The following is a 17314-nucleotide window of genomic DNA, read 5'->3' on the forward strand; positions in this document are numbered from 1 at the left end:
ATTCTCAGGCATTAAACCGGCTTCTACGGAAGGATGTGCCATGGCAGTGGACTGAAGAATGTGAACTAGCTTTTCGAGACATTAAAGGCCAACTCGTTAACGCATCCTTATTATATCACCCTGGTATGAATTATGAGTTCTGTCTGTCCACGGATCCATCGGTTGTTGGATTAGGTGCTTGTCTCTTCCAAATAAGGAAAATAAAAGGGGTACCAACATTCTGCCCGATAGCATTTGCTAGTCGAGTGTTATCGCCCTGTGAAAGAGCCTGTACGACCACAGAACTTGAAGCACTTGAAATTATCTGGGCATTCAAAAAGTTTAACTATTATTTATAAGGTTCGAAAACGATTGTGTATTGTGACCATCAATCACTGACCTTTTTGCAAACATGTAAATTATTACATCCCAGACTGTCACGTTGGTCAATGACACTACAGTAGTACCAATTTAAAATTATTCATGTGTCTGGCAAAGAAAATATTATTGCGGATGCACTGTCAAGATCCTCAGAAGGTTTAACGCCGGAGATAGAATCAGTAAATATTTCGGATATTACAGTATTACTGTTGCAGGACAATATCTACAAAACTTATTATGTACATCTTTGTAGAGATATGGGAAATTTACAACGAAAAGACCCTCGATGGAAGAAGGTAATTCAGCTAAAGGAACAACAAAATTCAAGGGCTAGTTTAGATCATTATAAATTAGTAAATGGAGTATCATTCTTCAGATGTGGGAAGGACAACAATCCACGGTGGTGTGTATGTATCCCAAAGGAATATGAGGAAAAATTAATTTGGTTTACCCACTTATCATGGGGACATTTTGGTGTGATCAGATGTGCCAATAAAATAGGAGCATACTGTTATTTTCCGAATATTCGGAGAAAAGTGCACCAAACAATACAAAACTGTTTACTCTGTCAAAAGGCAAAACCGGATAATAGAGGTAGTAAGCATGTTCTGCATTCAATTATTCCACGAGAGCCAAGGGCGTTAATTTCGTGTGATATCTGCGGCCCTCTCCCACGATCAAAAGGAGGAGTCGAATTCATTGTTGGATTCTTTGACGTATTTACAAAATATGTAAAACTATATCCATTAAAGTGTGCTACTGCCAGAGCTGTTGTAGTGAGATTGGTGCGTGACTATCTTCCGCATGTAGGTTTAACGAAATCCATAATTACTGATAATGCCAGAATTTTTACCGGATTTAAATTGAAGCAAACATTAACACAGCTAGGTATTCGACAAATTTTGACATCATGTTATCATCCACAAGGTAATCCAATAGCACGAGTTTTCCAAGAATTAAACCGATTCATGCGTACATACTGTCACAGTAAACAAACATCATGGGCTGATTATTTGTCAGAATTTGAACAAATATTTAATAATCTCACACATAGCTCAACTAACTTTACTCCAACAGAGCTTATATTTAGTCAAATTGAAAAGAACTTCTGGATAAACCATCTGCCAAAGTATGAAGACCAGAATCTAAAATGGGAGGAAAAGATTCGACTCGCACTTGTAAATTTAACTAAAAAGGCAATACAACGGAAATTGACATACGATAAACGGATTCACCGGATTCAGACGTTTCATCATGGAGAAAAGGTTTTATTGAGGCGACACATCCATTCCTCGAAACTGGTGAAGAACATAAAGAAATGGAATCTTATTTATACTAAATCCTGGATCATACTTGTTGGCATATCCCGAATCGAAAAGAATAAAGGGATTATTCCCGCATAATGATATTAAGAAATTTTTTGAAGGATCATAGATCTGTGATACCAAATATGGAGAAGAATTTAGAGTGGAATTTGACTATGAGTCGAATGTGTATATAAATATCAAGGTGTTTATGTTGTTTAGAGGGTAAGAGACAGTGAGATTACTCCTGTGATAAGTTAAGAGACAGTGAGATTACTCCTGTGATAGATTAAGAGACAGTGAGATTACTCCTGTGATAGGTTAAGAGACAGTGAGATTACTCCTGTGATAGTTTAGCACAAAATTTTAAGATAAATAGAAGAATTTGTTAATTACTCATGTTTGTAAGTGTGGACTATGAACGGAAGCCATATTGATATACAATGAAAGTGCATCTACATTTCCTCGAGACACGGCACTTATGTGAGAATTGCATGTGAAACTTGAACAGTGCGGGATATGTAGGTAAATACGCTGTGTGTATGATGTGTGCTGTTCGCGCGAGTTAACAAATGAACTGTGAAATGAAGCAACAGTCGATAATTTCACTGCTGCAGACAACTGAAGAAACTCTGTGGTTGCGCGAGAGAAAATTATTATAACTTTTAGATTTTTCATTATGCCTTAATTTAAGAATTTTAACTAACATTTTAACAATAGCAGTTTGTGTGTTTCATATTATGGACATAATTTTTGAAATATATTTCCATAAATGTTCATGAGAGAATGAAGAAGATTCTGCGAGTGGATGATTTCTTAAATGAACATACGTCATCATTAATGATATTTATTTGCAGGTGGATCTATAAATCAATTAATTATAAGAATAATGAAAATTTTTCAGAGAATTTTTTCTAGAAATTATTCCTTTTGTGGAGTCAGTGTCTCATGACTATGTTTAAAATTCTTCATCAGGTGTAAACTTAAATTTTATCCTTAATTTCGTAATTGAAAGCAAACCTCGGACAGATTCAATGCTCTACTTCCACCTGCACTATAATAAAACGAAGATTAGCTTAAAAAATTTTTTAGAGGAATACATTCGATATGAGCTACAACAAAATTTAAATGCCCACAGTCTATTTGGCAATGTTTTGGACAATCAGCAGTTGTAATGCAAACCAACTTTGGTGTTGAGGACTACAAAAAAATTCATGATTGTCAGGACTGATGGATGTTCCAGTTTGGTACAGATGGAAGACTATAAGATCCACTCCGATTTTGAGATCAACGATGAAATATGGACTTCGTTGCTTTAATCCACTCTCTTCCAGGGATTTACTCAGTCAGAACCTTTTCTTATTCCACTTTAAACCTGTTCCATGTTCACGTCCCTGACCATCTGTTCCTGAGATCATCTTGCTGTTTCTGCGGCACATTACCAGCTTCTGTCCTGTACCATAAGCCATCGCCTGTCCTCCGTACCGCCTCCACCAAACACAGTACGTCGCCTACCCGCTGTCCGTACCCAGTGTTCCTGTTACATCGACTTCACAACGAGATCGCCGGCTACATCGTCGAAAGAAGAATTTTGAAAACTTTTTTTGGAGCATTATTGAAATATTTTTTTTTTTGCTATGAGGCACTTTTCCTTCGATCTAATCTATGGAGCTTCTACATATTTCAAAATTACTGGATTTAAGCTTTCCTATTTTCTTTAATACCTGAGCTAGGGCCTATTCTTCCGGGTTTTCCAGGGTGCCCTGTGAAGGCCAGTTCCCAAATGGGTAGACCTTTTTCGTAATTACACCAATCTATATCTTCCCTGGATATGTACTCGGGATGCGGGTACATGTAAAAGCTACAGCTTAGGTATTCTCGTAACTTACTGTCTTAACATGTTACCCATACTCACTATAATAAAAATCTATTAATTCAAAATATTCCTCTTTTGAATAAACAACCCAACAATTTTTTTCTGTAGCTCGCAAAGTGTATTATCATTAACTTTGCTCGCTGCGAGGGGCAATCGTAATATCTCTTTATATTCGATGAATTATTCTGATACAATTCTACCCTTGAATGACGTTTACTAATTTTCTATCTTCATACTCGCAGAATCCATGCGCAAAGTAGTTTCATACAATAGCTATGCCATAAGCGCATAATTATTCTTTGTAGTACTCTCTCTGGTTGTTAGAAAAAAAGCTTCCGAGATTGTCTTCGTGCCGATTAGCCTGAGCATTGTTTCAAGAACTGTAACCTGAATATTGAGATTTATGACAAAAGATAACCGATACGAAATTGTACGGTTAAAAGGGATATATATATTGCTCCTTCATACAGAAGGTGTCTAACTAACAATTTACATTATTTGATATTTGAGAGTTAATGATATTCATCGATATATTGCGTAGTTGTTAATCAGAAGGGAACTTCCGAAAGACTGGATACGAACCTGCATTTAATAATCCACGAGCTCCATTACTTCTTCGGAAGGTTAAACTTCATCAAAGCCAAATATTCACTTGATCTGAGGTTTCCCCACTGATTAGACAACGCTCCCAAAAATACGAGGCATTTTATTTGTACAGATTAGCAGACTACCGCAAAGCACGAGCCTGCAGAGAAGAAGAACATCGCCTGATTTCATTCTAGCAAGTAAAGTTTCTGAATCATTTTGAGTGACTGAGTTACGACTGTGTTTCCTATGATGAATGATTGATTGCTCGAATGAATTGAGAACTACATAATTACATAGATAGGAGGAAAAATTACACAAGAGAATTTAAAACCTCGATTTGCAGAGCAATTCAGGAAAGAAAACACGCACAGACACATACGCACACACACACACACACACACACACACACACACACACACATACACACACACACTCACACATACTCTATACACCAGCGCGAGAAGTTATCATTAGTGAAAATCACTACACAACGGGTGAGGTAGCATTAACTCTGTCCCTCCGATTTTGACACGCGAGAGACAAGGATTCCTCGTAGAATTTAAGAAATAGTTTCATCTCTGTACACAAAGTTCCTTGCTAACTTAATTTCATCTGATTCCTTAAAACCACTATCCAATTAGCGGGAAGTGCATATCAGAAAGCCTTGTTGTTATATTCCATAGTTCGACAGGTGCCAAGCTGTTTTGCAATAGTAGGTTTTCTCGGCTGTTGCAGAGGTGTGAGACGCTTGTGCTCAGTAAACCGGTCCTTCACGGTCGTGATAGTCTGACCAATACGTGACATGCCACAACTGCAAGGAATACAATAGACACCAGGCTTTCGCAAACAAAGGTCATTCTTAATGGAGTCTAAAAGGACTCTGATCTTAGATGGAAGTTGTAAACACATTTCGCAATATATTCCAGCAAAAGACGAACAATGTTCTTGGAAATGCTTCTTGCATAAGGGAGAGAAAATCCGTAAACTTTGGTGCCAACTCGATATTCTCGTCACTCACCCGGTGCACTGTTGGTCGATAGCACTGTGCACGTCTGATCTGTCTTTCACTATATCCATTCTGAAAAAAGATGACATCGGGATGGAGGACCAGTATACTGACAATAAGCGTCGCTCACGACTAAAATAGCTGATCAAACACTGCAGGGCAGTATCTTGATATCGGGCATGCTATAGGATATAAGAAGTTGGAGGTTCTGGCATGCACTTCCCGCTATTGGAATAGTGTTTTTAAGAAATCGAAACTAAATTAGCAAGTAACCTTCTAAATGAACGTGGAGGTTTCTGTTTAAATTTTGCGTAGAATCCTTGTCAAAACATCGAGGGACAGAGTTCAGTGCTGGCTCACCCGTTATTTAGATATTTTCGCTGTCGATAACATCTGGCGTCTGTCATCTTCGGTTGTATGGTGGTGCTAGTGTTCGCAATGTGTGTGTGTGTGTGTGTGTGTGTGTTCCTTTGTTTCCAGAATTGCTCGGAATACCGAGATTTTAAGTTCTCTTGCACAGCAGCTTCCTGCCGCAGTCTTGCCTTGTAAACGACAGGATGGTCACCTGTAGAAATACCTGCAGTTGTCGATGACACCACCTGGCTGGATTCCCGCAAGTTATTGAATTCCAGCATTTATTTGGTTACTTCGACCCACATCCACGTAAATCATCGTTCTGTGTTTACACATAGTTCTCCTTTTACGATTAGGATCCCACCCAGTCTCCGGCATTACCAAAGTGACACTCCCTTACTTCTTGATTAAATGTGCTATCAACTGATCCCTCCTTTCAATAAACTTCTGCCATAAATTTGTGACAGCTGGTAGCTTTCATCTTCCATGTTCTACGACTTTGCGGCACCACCTTAGGCGAATTATCTCGTTCCTTATTCCGAACTGGCTAACTTAGCACCTGAGGCACCATGTGCTTGGCCTCACAGAATCCGTGATAGTGTAATATTTGGAGGCTGAGTTCAGACAAGAGAATGTAGTCAGATTCTTAAAGATACATACATCTGACTACACGGTAAATCCATTCAAAAAGGTATGGGAAATAAGTATGTTACAAAAAGACAGTAGATGTCGGAATGAATGCAGGGATCAGACTCAAAGTCTGAAAACTGAGTCAACAATAGGTTGGCATTACTTCACAAGGCAAACTCATCGTCTGCTGATTCCTTTGATTGCCTACTCATCGTTTCAGCCTGTTTGTTGGCTGTCTACTCTCTAACTAACCACTCGCATTGCTCACTGGCTGCCTGATTGCTGTCTTCTTCACTTAGTATCCATTGCCTGATTGATCACCTGATTGACTGCCTGAACTGTGCTTCATTGTAGCCTACTGCTGTTCGTCGGTTTTGTCAATGGTCTCCCTCACTCTGGCCTCCAGTGAACCGAATTTTCACATGTCCAATAGAACAGACATATCTCATATCTATAAATGCATGGGTACAAAGGCTGTGTGATGAAAAAGAATCAGTTCTGATGCACAACCAACGTCCGATCTCCTACGAGTATCAGAGATCAGCAAGCAGAGGGTTAATTGGAGGAGTCGTTCCGGTGCGGCGAGCAGGATGTTGGGAAATTGGACCTGACAGAAAGATTGCCAGGATGGTCTAGACGTTTACAGCAACCATTCTAGAGAAGTGGAGCGTCCGGGTTAGAGTCTCGATCCGTCCCAAATTTTCTACTCTTGCCGTTGCATTGCCACAGTAACTTGTGTGGCTGGAAGTTATTATTTCCTTCTTATCTCCTTCCCATCCCATTTCCTTTCTATTCCCGTCACTCCAATTACTCTTGTGTTGCCACATGTCGCCCTGGTGGAACTGATTATTGTAGCTTGCATCATAGCCAATCTGTGGAATAGCATCTTTAGAATACGTTTAAGAAGTAGCATGGAAGCTGGCAACTACCTGCTGGCACATTGCATCATGCTTCTTGCCGGAATCTGACACTGCAGCTGTTCACATTGCTTTTTGATTGGATTACTTACAGTGTATGAAGCAAAAACTACGTTTTGTGCACCGTCTGACGATAGTAAGAATGATTCGTTCACGCCAAAAATGTTACTGAAGAGGAGAAGGAGGAGGAATGGGTGCAATCTTTGAACGTAGGCTTACACACTGCAGATACTTTCACCAGTTCTAAAAAACATCTCAGAATTTATCCGAAGTACTTAATCAGGTAGTTACGAATGTTGCTATAAATTTTCCAGATAGTTTTAAATGTTACTGAAACAGGTTAGTTTAAAATACGTAGGTTCGGCCCAAAATTGTTAACGTGATTTCATTTAAAGAGTAAGTCGTAGGCCTACTCATACTGAAGCAATATTTCATCTATTTTTATCCTTATAACTTCCACACAGTACAGCCTGTACTTGCAGATTTTCGTGCTGCTATTCTAATGAAAACAAGAACATGACAGATCAGGTAAAAAAGATGAACTAATTTTCAAAAATTATTACACCTATTATCATCCATCACGAGGCACTTACGATTATCTATATTCCCCTGGTAGTAGTGGGATAAGTGCGGCATGAGGACATTTTTCATATCAAATTAATTACATTGATCAATTAATTACTTCCTACCCACCCCCAGCCTTACCCGCACCCCCAGATGATGCATGTTTTTCCACAGCCAGTATGTGTGTCTCAACCCCCTGTCTACCCTCACCTATCCTATCGGCGGGAGTTTCTAATTTAAGCAGGAGTTTAGAATTTAGGCGGGAGTTTCGAATTTAGGCGGGAGTTTCGAATTTAGGCAGGAGTTTCGAATTCAGATGGGACTTTCGAATTTAGGCAAGAGTTTCAAAAATGGTGGGAATTTCTGCGTCCCAGGGCTGTGCTGAAGTCCTCCCCCCTCCACCCACTCCCACCTGGGAACTCGGGGGAAATCAAAATGGCAGTGCCCTTTCAGGGATGCGAACCCCAGTCCTTCTGGACAGAAAACCCAATTTCAGCCCCAACATAATTATATCACCAAATTCGCTGGAAAAGGTAGTAGCAAATATGAGCGCAGCATCTGATCACATCGGCGGAATACGGTGGGCCCAGCAACACTGCAGTCTTAGTTGCAGTCAGTCAGCGTGAAGCACCAGCCATCATTCAGCACTGCCCAGCCACAGCAGTAGCAGAATAGGAAGAAGCCGCAGAAGAGTAAGTACACTTGCTGGACATCTGTGTTCACTGTCGTGGCTGCAACCTGGGATCCTGTTGTGCACCTGGTCAGCTTATTGAAGCGGGTCAATTACTTGTTATTGTTGGCTGAAGACACTCAGCCAGCCCGATTTACAAAAGGGCACCAGTGGTCCTAATCAGCCCGATGAAGGTCACTTCTGGACCCCATCCTATGCGCCATTGAAGAATATTCTAATGATTTTGCGTGGACGAAGTGAGGATGTAGTGGATGAGAAGATGTCAGTAATGCCCTGCGCACCACTACTGTTCACCTCAGAGTATACTTCAACTGCTAATGGTTCAAAGTGTTTACATGTCGGTACAGAAGCATCTGCAGACAATGACTGGTGCGGTTTTCGAAGGTGAAATGGGATGATATGTGTCGTGCAAAAATTCTACATCAAGCAGTTCTTGACCGTCGAGTACAATCAAAGCCGCCCTCCTCCGGACTTTTCTGTGCTGCTCTTACTCTATCCTTTACAACAGTGTATGATGACTCTGCAGTCTGTGTGAAATCGGATGACACATCCATTTACACTACTAGCCATTAAAATTGCTACACCACGAAGATGACGTGCTACAGACCTGAAATTTAGCCGACAGGAAGAAGATGCTATGATATGCAAATGATTAGCTTTTCAGAGCATTCACGCAAGGTTGGCTCCGGTGGCGACGCCTACAACGTGCTGACATGAGGAACGTTTCCAACCGATTTCTCATACACAAACACCAGTTGACCGGCGCTGCCTGGTGAAACGTTGTTGTGATGCCTCGTGTAAGGAGGAGAAACGCGTACCATCACGTTTCCGACTTTGATAAAGGTCGGATTGTAGCCTATCGCGATTGCGGTTTGTCGTATCGTAACAATGCTGCTCGCGTTGGTCGAGCTCCAATGACTGTTAGCAGAATATGGAATCTGTGGGTTCGGGAGGGTAATACGGAACGCCGTGCTGGATCCCAACAGCTTCGTATCACTAGCAGTCGAGATGACAGGCATCTTATCCGCATGGCTGTAACGGATCGTGCCGCGACGTCTCGATCCCGGAGTCAACAAATGGGGACGTTTGCAAGACAACAACCATCTGCACGAACAGTTCGATGACGTTTGCAGCAGCATGGACTATCAGCTTGGAGTCCATGGCTCCGGTTACCCTTGACGCTGCATCACAGACAGGAGCGCCAGCGATGGTGTACTCAACGACGAACCTGGGTGCACGAATGGCAAAACGTCATTTTTTCGGATGAATCCAGGTTCTGTTTACAGCATCATGGTGGTCGCATCCGTGTTTGGCGACATCGCGGTGAACGCACACTGGAAGCGTGTATTCGTCATCACCATACTGGCGTATCACCCGGCGTGATGGTATGGGGTGCCATTGGTTACACGTCTCGTTCACCCCTTGTTCGCATTGATGGCACTTTGACCAGTGGACGTTACATTTCAGATGTGTTACGACCCATGGCTCTACCCTTCATTCGATCCCTGCGAAACCCTACATTTCAGCAGGATAACGCACGCCTGCATGTTGCAGGTCCTGTACGGGCCTTTCTGGATACAGAAAATGTTCGGCTGCTGCCCTGGCCAGCACATTCTCCTGATCTCTCGCCAACTGAAAACATTTGGTCAATGGTGGCCGGGAAACTGGCTCGTCACAATATGCCAGTCACTACTATTGATGAACTGTGGTATCGTGTTGAAGCTGCATGGGCAGCTGTACCTGTACACGCCATCCAAGCTCTGTTTGTCTCAATGACCAGGCGCCTCATAGCCGTTATTACGGCTAGAGGTGGTTGTTCTGGGTACTGATTCCTCAGGATCTATGCACCCAAATTGCGTGAAAATGTAATCACATGTCAGTACTAGTATAATACATTTGTCCAATGAATACCCGTTTATCATCTGCATTTCTTATTTGTGCAGCAATTTTAATGGGCAGTAGTGTATCTACAGCACTTCATGGTTACAAACTTGTTCCGTCTACAGGTGGTTCTATCCATTGTGTTGGAAAGACTGAACATTCGGCTGCCATATGTTAAAGCTGTGGATAGGGGAATTGCCGAGTATCTCTTTATGAACAGTGTGCATGTAGACGACTAGAACAATGGGCCGACATGGTGCCAACGGAAACTACTGTACTGCCAATAAGGTTGAGAGAAATACATGCTGAATTCTGTGCTTATAAGAACGCTTTATTTCCGACATTCTGTATGGGTGTTAGGATAAAGAAAGAACCTGTTGAAGTAGTGCATCCCTTGTATGATTACTGAATAAAAATGTGTATAACTATGTATATGAAACTTCCTAGCAGATTAAAACTGTGTGCCGGACCGAGACTCGAACTCGGGACCTTTGCCTTTCGCGGGCAAGTGCTGTACCATCTGAGCTACCCAAGCCACGACTCATGACACGTCCTCACAGCTTAAATTCTGCCAGTACCTCGTCTCCTACTTTCCAAAACCCACAGAAGCTCTTCTGCGAAACTTGCAGAACTAGCACTCCTGACGAAAGGATATTGCGGAGACATGGCTTAGCCGGATCTAAACATTTTTAGGGCTACTTGGAAGTGAATATTCGTCTTCCAAAATATTCAAAGTACACTATCCCCCCCCCCCCCCCCCCCAGTTCTAGCGCCCTTCACTTACAAACTATTGTATGGGCGCCCTTAATTGTATTATCCAGCTGCAGACTTGACAAGAACATAACGAAGAATAGGTATAGGCTGATATTCTACGTATTAGAGAACAGTGAGTTTGTGATTAAGTGTAATAACGAAACTATACGACACAACAGAAAAATTTAAATTATTCCATGTTTCGATGAATAAATCAATTAAGACTTGAGAGTAGTTCATTACGAGAGAAGTGAAGTGTGAGGAAGGAATTACGTTATTAAGGTGGGACAGGTAACCAATGGTCCATTAGAAGCAAGAACAGTATTTGCCTAAAATCAGAGCTTTTTATAGCTCTGATACCGAATAAGCCGACAGTTGTTGAAAGCTTGATGTTGAATTTGATCTGATATGACTCAACGATTTAGGGGACTTTACACTGACACAAGGTAGTGAAATACGCAGAGGGCACATGCATTTTTAGCTACTGAAGGGGCAGGAAATCTATTAGGTTTTTTATAGAGTATTGTGGACACTAAGAAACCAGTTCCACTACCCTGCCTCTCCCTGCATACCGCAACCCTCCCCTCCCCCCATCTCCACCCACCATCCCAACCCTCACAAAAGAGCAAGGAAAAGCTTGTTTCCTTCGTTCTAAGCATCGCTTTCTGCAAAAAGTGCGCAAGTGGTAATTGCTATCTCATCTGTCGTGTCTACAGTATATCCTCCAACGTGTTGTGGACGGTCATTTCGCTGCCGTGCAAGAGTGTAGCGGAAGCCCTTAATGAGCGGTTGGGTTCCTGGAAGATGAAATAACATATCGTTAGAAATTGCTGGGAAGTTCAGTGTTCATGTAACCTAGGCGATTCCGCTGTAGAAGATGCAATTGAGACAGGTGTTCCTCTAATGTCCCCTAAACGAACATAATTCAAGTTAAAAATTAAATAATTGGCAATTACTTTAATTTAACAGTTTTTTATTTATTCATTTATTTCACCCGACAAATTTATGGCCTTCCGGCGCACCCTTGCATCTAACCACACATCCTTAGTGAGTCGACATTACAATTTATGTAGAACATGGGCTATATCCAATCAATATACCGCTAATACTACGAGTACTACTGCTAATACTACTATTAGTAATAATAATAATTCATGATATTTAATATTACATTGTTTTTGTTGTTGCGGTCTTCAGTCCTGAGACTGGTTTGATGCAGCTCTCCATGCTACTCTATCCTCTGCAAGCTTCTTCATCTCCCAGTACCTATTGCAACCTACATCCTTCTGAATCTGTTTAGTGTATTCATCTCTTGGTCTCCCTCTACGATTTTTACCATCCACACTTCCCTCCAATACTAAATTGGTGATCCCTTGATGCCTCAGAACATGTCCTACCAACCGATCCCTTCTTCTAGTCAAGTTGTGCCACAAACTCCTCTTCTCCCCAATTCTATTCAATACCTCCTAATTAGTTATGTGATCTACCCATCTACTCTTCAGCATTCTGCTGTGGCACCACATTTCGAAAGCTTCTATTCTCTTCTTGTCCAAAGTATTTATCGTCCATGTTTCACTTCCGTGAATGGCTGCACTCCAGACAAATACTTTCGGAAACGATTTCCTGACACTTAAATCTATACTCGATGTTAACAAATTTCTCTTTTTCAGAAACACTTTCCTTCCCATTGCCAGTCTACATTTTATATCCCCTCTCCGTCGAACATCATCAGTTATTTTGCTCCCCGAATAGCAAAACTCCTTTACTACTTTAAGTGTCTCATTTCCTAATCTAATTCCCTCAGCATCACCCGACTAATTCGTCTACATTCTATTATCCTCGTTTTGCTTTTGTTGATGTTCACCTTATATCCTCCTTTCAAGACACTGTCCATTCCGTTCAACTGCTCTTCCTGGTCCTTTGCTGTCTCTGACACAATTACAATGTCATCGGCGAACCTCAAAGTTTTTATTTCTTCTCCATGGATTTTAATACCTACTCCGAATTTTTCTTTTGTTTCCTTTACTGCTTGCTCAATATACAGGGTTATTACAAATGATTGAAGCGATTTCACAGCTCTACAATAACTTTATTATTTGAGATATTTTCACCTTGCTTTGCACACACATACAAAAACTCAAAAAATTTTTTTAGGCATTCACAAATGTTCGATATGTGCCCCTTTAGTGATTCGGCAGACATCAAGCCGATAATCAAGTTCCTCCCACACTCGGCGCAGCATGTCCCCATCAATAAGTTCGAAAGCATCGTTGATGCGAGCTCGCAGTTCTGGCACGTTTCTTGGTAGAGGAGGTTTAAACACTGAATCTTTCACATAACCCCACAGAAAGAAATCGCATGGGGTTAAGTCGGGAGAGCGTGGAGGCCATGACATGAATTGCTGATCATGATCTCCACCACGACCGATCCATCGGTTTTTCAATCTCCTGTTTAGGAAATGCCGAACATCATGATGGAAGTGTGGTGGAGCACCATCCTGTTGAAAGATGAAGTCGGCGCTGTCGGTCTCCAGTTGTGGCATGAGCCAATTTTCCAGCATGTCCATATACACGTGTCCTGTAACGTTTTTTTCGCAGACGAAAAAGGGGCCGTAAACTTTAAACCGTGAGATTGCACAAAACACGTTACCGTTTGGTGAATTGCGAATTTGCTGCACGAATTCGTGAGGATTCTCTACCGCCCAGATTCGCACATTGTGTCTGTTCACTTCACCATTAAGAAAAAATGTTGCTTCATCACTGAAAACAAGTTTCGCACTGAACGCATCCTCTTCCATGAGCTGTTGCAACCGCGCCGAAAATTCAAAGCGTTTGACTTTGTCATCGGGTGTCAGGTCTTGTAGCAATTGTAAACGGTAAGGCTCCTGCTTTAGCCTTTTCCGTAAGACCTTCCAAACCGTCGGCTGTGGTACGTTTAGCTCCCTGCTTGCTTTATTCGTCGACTTCCGCGGGCTACGCGTGAAACTTGCACGCAGGCGTTCAACCGTTTCTTCGCTCACTGCAGGCCGACCCGTTGATTTCCCCTTACAGAGGCATCCAGAAGCTTTAAACTCCGAATGGAGTTAGCAGTTGGTGGATCTTTGTTGAACTTCGTTCTGAAGTGTCGTTGCACTGTTATGACTGACTGATGTGAGTGCATTTCAAGCACGACATACGCTTTCTCGGCTCCTGTCGGCATTTTGTCTCACTGCGCTCTCGAGCGCTCTGGCGGCAGAAGCCTGAAGTGTGGCTTCAGCCGAACAAAACTTTATGAGTTTTTCTACGTATCTGTACTGTGTCGTGACCATATGTCAATGAATGGAGCTACAGTGAATTTATGAAATCGCTTCAATCATTTGTAATAGCCCTGTACAGACTGAATAACATCATTGATAGGCTACAACCCTGTCTCACTCCCTTCCCAACCACTGCTTCCCTTTCATGTCCCTCGACTCTTATAACTGCCATCTGGTTTCTGAACAAATTGTAAATAGCCTTTCGCTCGCTGTATTTTACTCCTGCCACCATCAGAGTTTGAAAGAGAGTATTCCAGTCAACATTGTCAAAAGCTTTCTCTAAGTCTAAATATGCTATATATTACATTATAATTATTAATAAGTGTAGTAATTAATCCCCACATAAACCATGCACTTTGCTGTTGGTGGAGTGGCTTTCGTGCCTCAGAGATACAGTGCAGTGACAACGGAGGGGTATCTGTTAAGATGCCCCAGAAACATGTGGTTCGTGAAGAGGGGCGGTAGCTATTTCAGTACTTGCAGGAGCAACGGTTCAAGTGATTGTCTGAACTCACCTTGTAACATAAGCCAACATGGCCTTACTGTGGTAATACTGCAAACAGGTGGTGGCAACATAGCCCCCCACCTCTCCCCAATTCGGATAACAGGGGGGGGGGGGGGACTACTCGGTAGGATGTCCCCATCAGAATAATGTAACAAAACTGGCCTTCTACGGATCGGAGCATGAAACTTTAGATTCTTTAATCGGGCAGGTGGATTAGAAAATATAAAAAGGGAAATGGACAGGTTGAAGTTAGATATACTGGTAATTAGTGATGTTCGGTAGCTGGTCAGGCGACTACAGGGTCATAAATACAAAATCAAGTAACGGCAATGTAGTAATAGATTTAATAATGAATAGGAAAAGATGAATGCGGGTTAGCTACTATGAACAGGATAGTGAACGACAGACACGAAGCCAACACCCATCAGAAGTACAAGTTTATATGCCAACTAGCTCTTCAGATGAAGAGTTTCAAGAAATGTCAACTAAGACGGAAAACCAATACGATGTAAAGGGCCGACCGATGTGGCCGAGCGGCCCTAGAAGCTTCAGTCTGGAACCGCGCTGCTGCTACTGTTGCAGGTTCGAATCCTGCCTCGGGCATGGATGCGTGTGATGTCCTTACGTTAATTAGGTTTAAGTAGTTCTAAGTTCTAGGGGACTGATGACCTCAGATGTTAAGTCCCATAGTGCTCAGAGCCATTTGAACCATTTGAACGAAGTAAAGAAGAGAAAGCTGACAGGTGGAATGAGTAGGTAGAAGGGCTCTACAAGGGAAATGAGCTTACAAGACAATATTATATAAAGCGAAGAGGACATAGATGAAGATGATATGGGAAATATAACACTGCGAGAAGAAATTGAGAGAGCACTCTAAGACCTAAGCCGAAACAAGGGCCACGGAGTAGACGACATTCCGTCAGAACTATTTATGTCTTTCGGAGAACCAGCCATGACACACGATTCTACCTAGAGTGCAAGGAGTATGAAGTAAGTGAAATACCCTCAGACGTCATGCACAATGTAATAATTCCAGTTCCAAAGAAAGCAGGTGCTGACAGTTGTGTGTATTATCGAAGTATGATTGCAAAGTACTAACACGAGTTCTTCACAGAAGGATGGAGAAAGCCGACCTCGGGGTTGTTTGTTTCGATTGCGGAGAAATGTAGGAACACACGGGGCATATCTGACCCTGCGACTTCTCTTACAGGTTAGGTTAAAGAAATGCAAATTTATGTTTATAGCATTTGTAGACCTGAAGAAAGCAGTTGACAATGGAATAACCTCTTCGAAATTATAAAGATAACAGGAGTCACGTACAGGGAGCGAAAGGCTATTTAAAATTTGTAAGTTGTTTACCACCACACATATTAAACTGAAAATTAACCGCAATGTTCTTCTTAGAAACATAAATAAGGAAGATGGTTTAGTTAATGGAACGAGAATGCTTGTAAATGTTTATATAATAATGCTATTCATAGGCATGTTTTAACGGGACTCTAACAAAATAAGTGAATGTTGATTCTACTAGTGCATAAGACTTACTCGGGCACTATTTTATCTTTTCATTTTCAGACAAAACAATCCCCAATTATTTCTGCAATTGCTGTTACCATTATCGAATCACAAGGACAAACATTCAAAAAGTTTAGGGTTTCATTAAGACAACCGTTTTTACTCACTGTGTATTACGGTGGATTATATGTAGCAACAAATAGTCCGGTCTTTCTATGGTTTGAAATTTTATATTTGTGGACATAGCGAGCTACGACATTTAGCTAATGATGAAAGAATGTTTACTGAAAATATTTTTTATGCTGTTTTGTATCGTTAAATTGTAGAATGAAGCAATTATTTCCCTCATATGTGTCTTTCATTCTCCCATGCTTCCTGTCCACCCTGTCTTACCCCTTTCCTAGTAGCGTTCAGATGAGGCCTAAATATGTGCATAGTGTTCAGGTAAGAAGTAAGGATCTGCATGTGGATAAATTCCAATTACTTACGTTAAAAAATTAAGTTAAACATTACTTTATAAACTTAGTTGGTCAAATTTCGACCACAGGCGATACTAGTTTGTTGTTACTTGTTCTGCGTTTATATGGTGAGACATCCTGCTGACGCTGGCTGTAGCTTGAGTAAACACACAGAGACACTGATGAGTTTTCGGAGTAAGCATTTGTGTAAGAGTTACACAATATTCATATCAATGTGAAAAAATTCATTAGCTAAACAGTTTCACAAACAATTTAATCACAAAAATTACGATAAGCAGGCCTATGCTTAAGTCAGCAATGATAATTTTAACCAGCGAGGTGTATGTATAGCAGTGTAAAAGAGATTAGTCGGACACAAGCTGCGACACAGTCGCGAACTGAACAGTGACCCGAATATGGAATAAATTTCCTTTACTTTACGTCCATGGTCACAAATTTTTTGTCATCAGACTACAGATTTCTGTCGATAAGGACCATCTTCAGATCTGTTTAGGGCATGTTTTTACAAAACAGATATGAAGATGGTCATTGTAGACCGAAATCGGCAGTCTCATGACCAAAGATTTATGACCATACACGTAAAGTAAAGAATTTTT

At 41.4% G+C, this 17314-nt stretch overlaps 1 protein-coding gene across 1 annotated transcript in view; it reads left to right on the forward strand.

Moving 5' to 3' along the window:
• LOC124804998 (cytochrome P450 4C1-like) overlaps positions 1-17314 on the forward strand; it is a 131895-nt gene that overhangs the window by 23796 nt on the left and 90785 nt on the right. The window lies entirely within an intron of this gene.

The sequence above is a fragment of the Schistocerca piceifrons genome, chromosome 7 (assembly GCF_021461385.2).
Source record: "Schistocerca piceifrons isolate TAMUIC-IGC-003096 chromosome 7, iqSchPice1.1, whole genome shotgun sequence".
NCBI lineage: Eukaryota > Metazoa > Arthropoda > Insecta > Orthoptera > Acrididae > Schistocerca > Schistocerca piceifrons.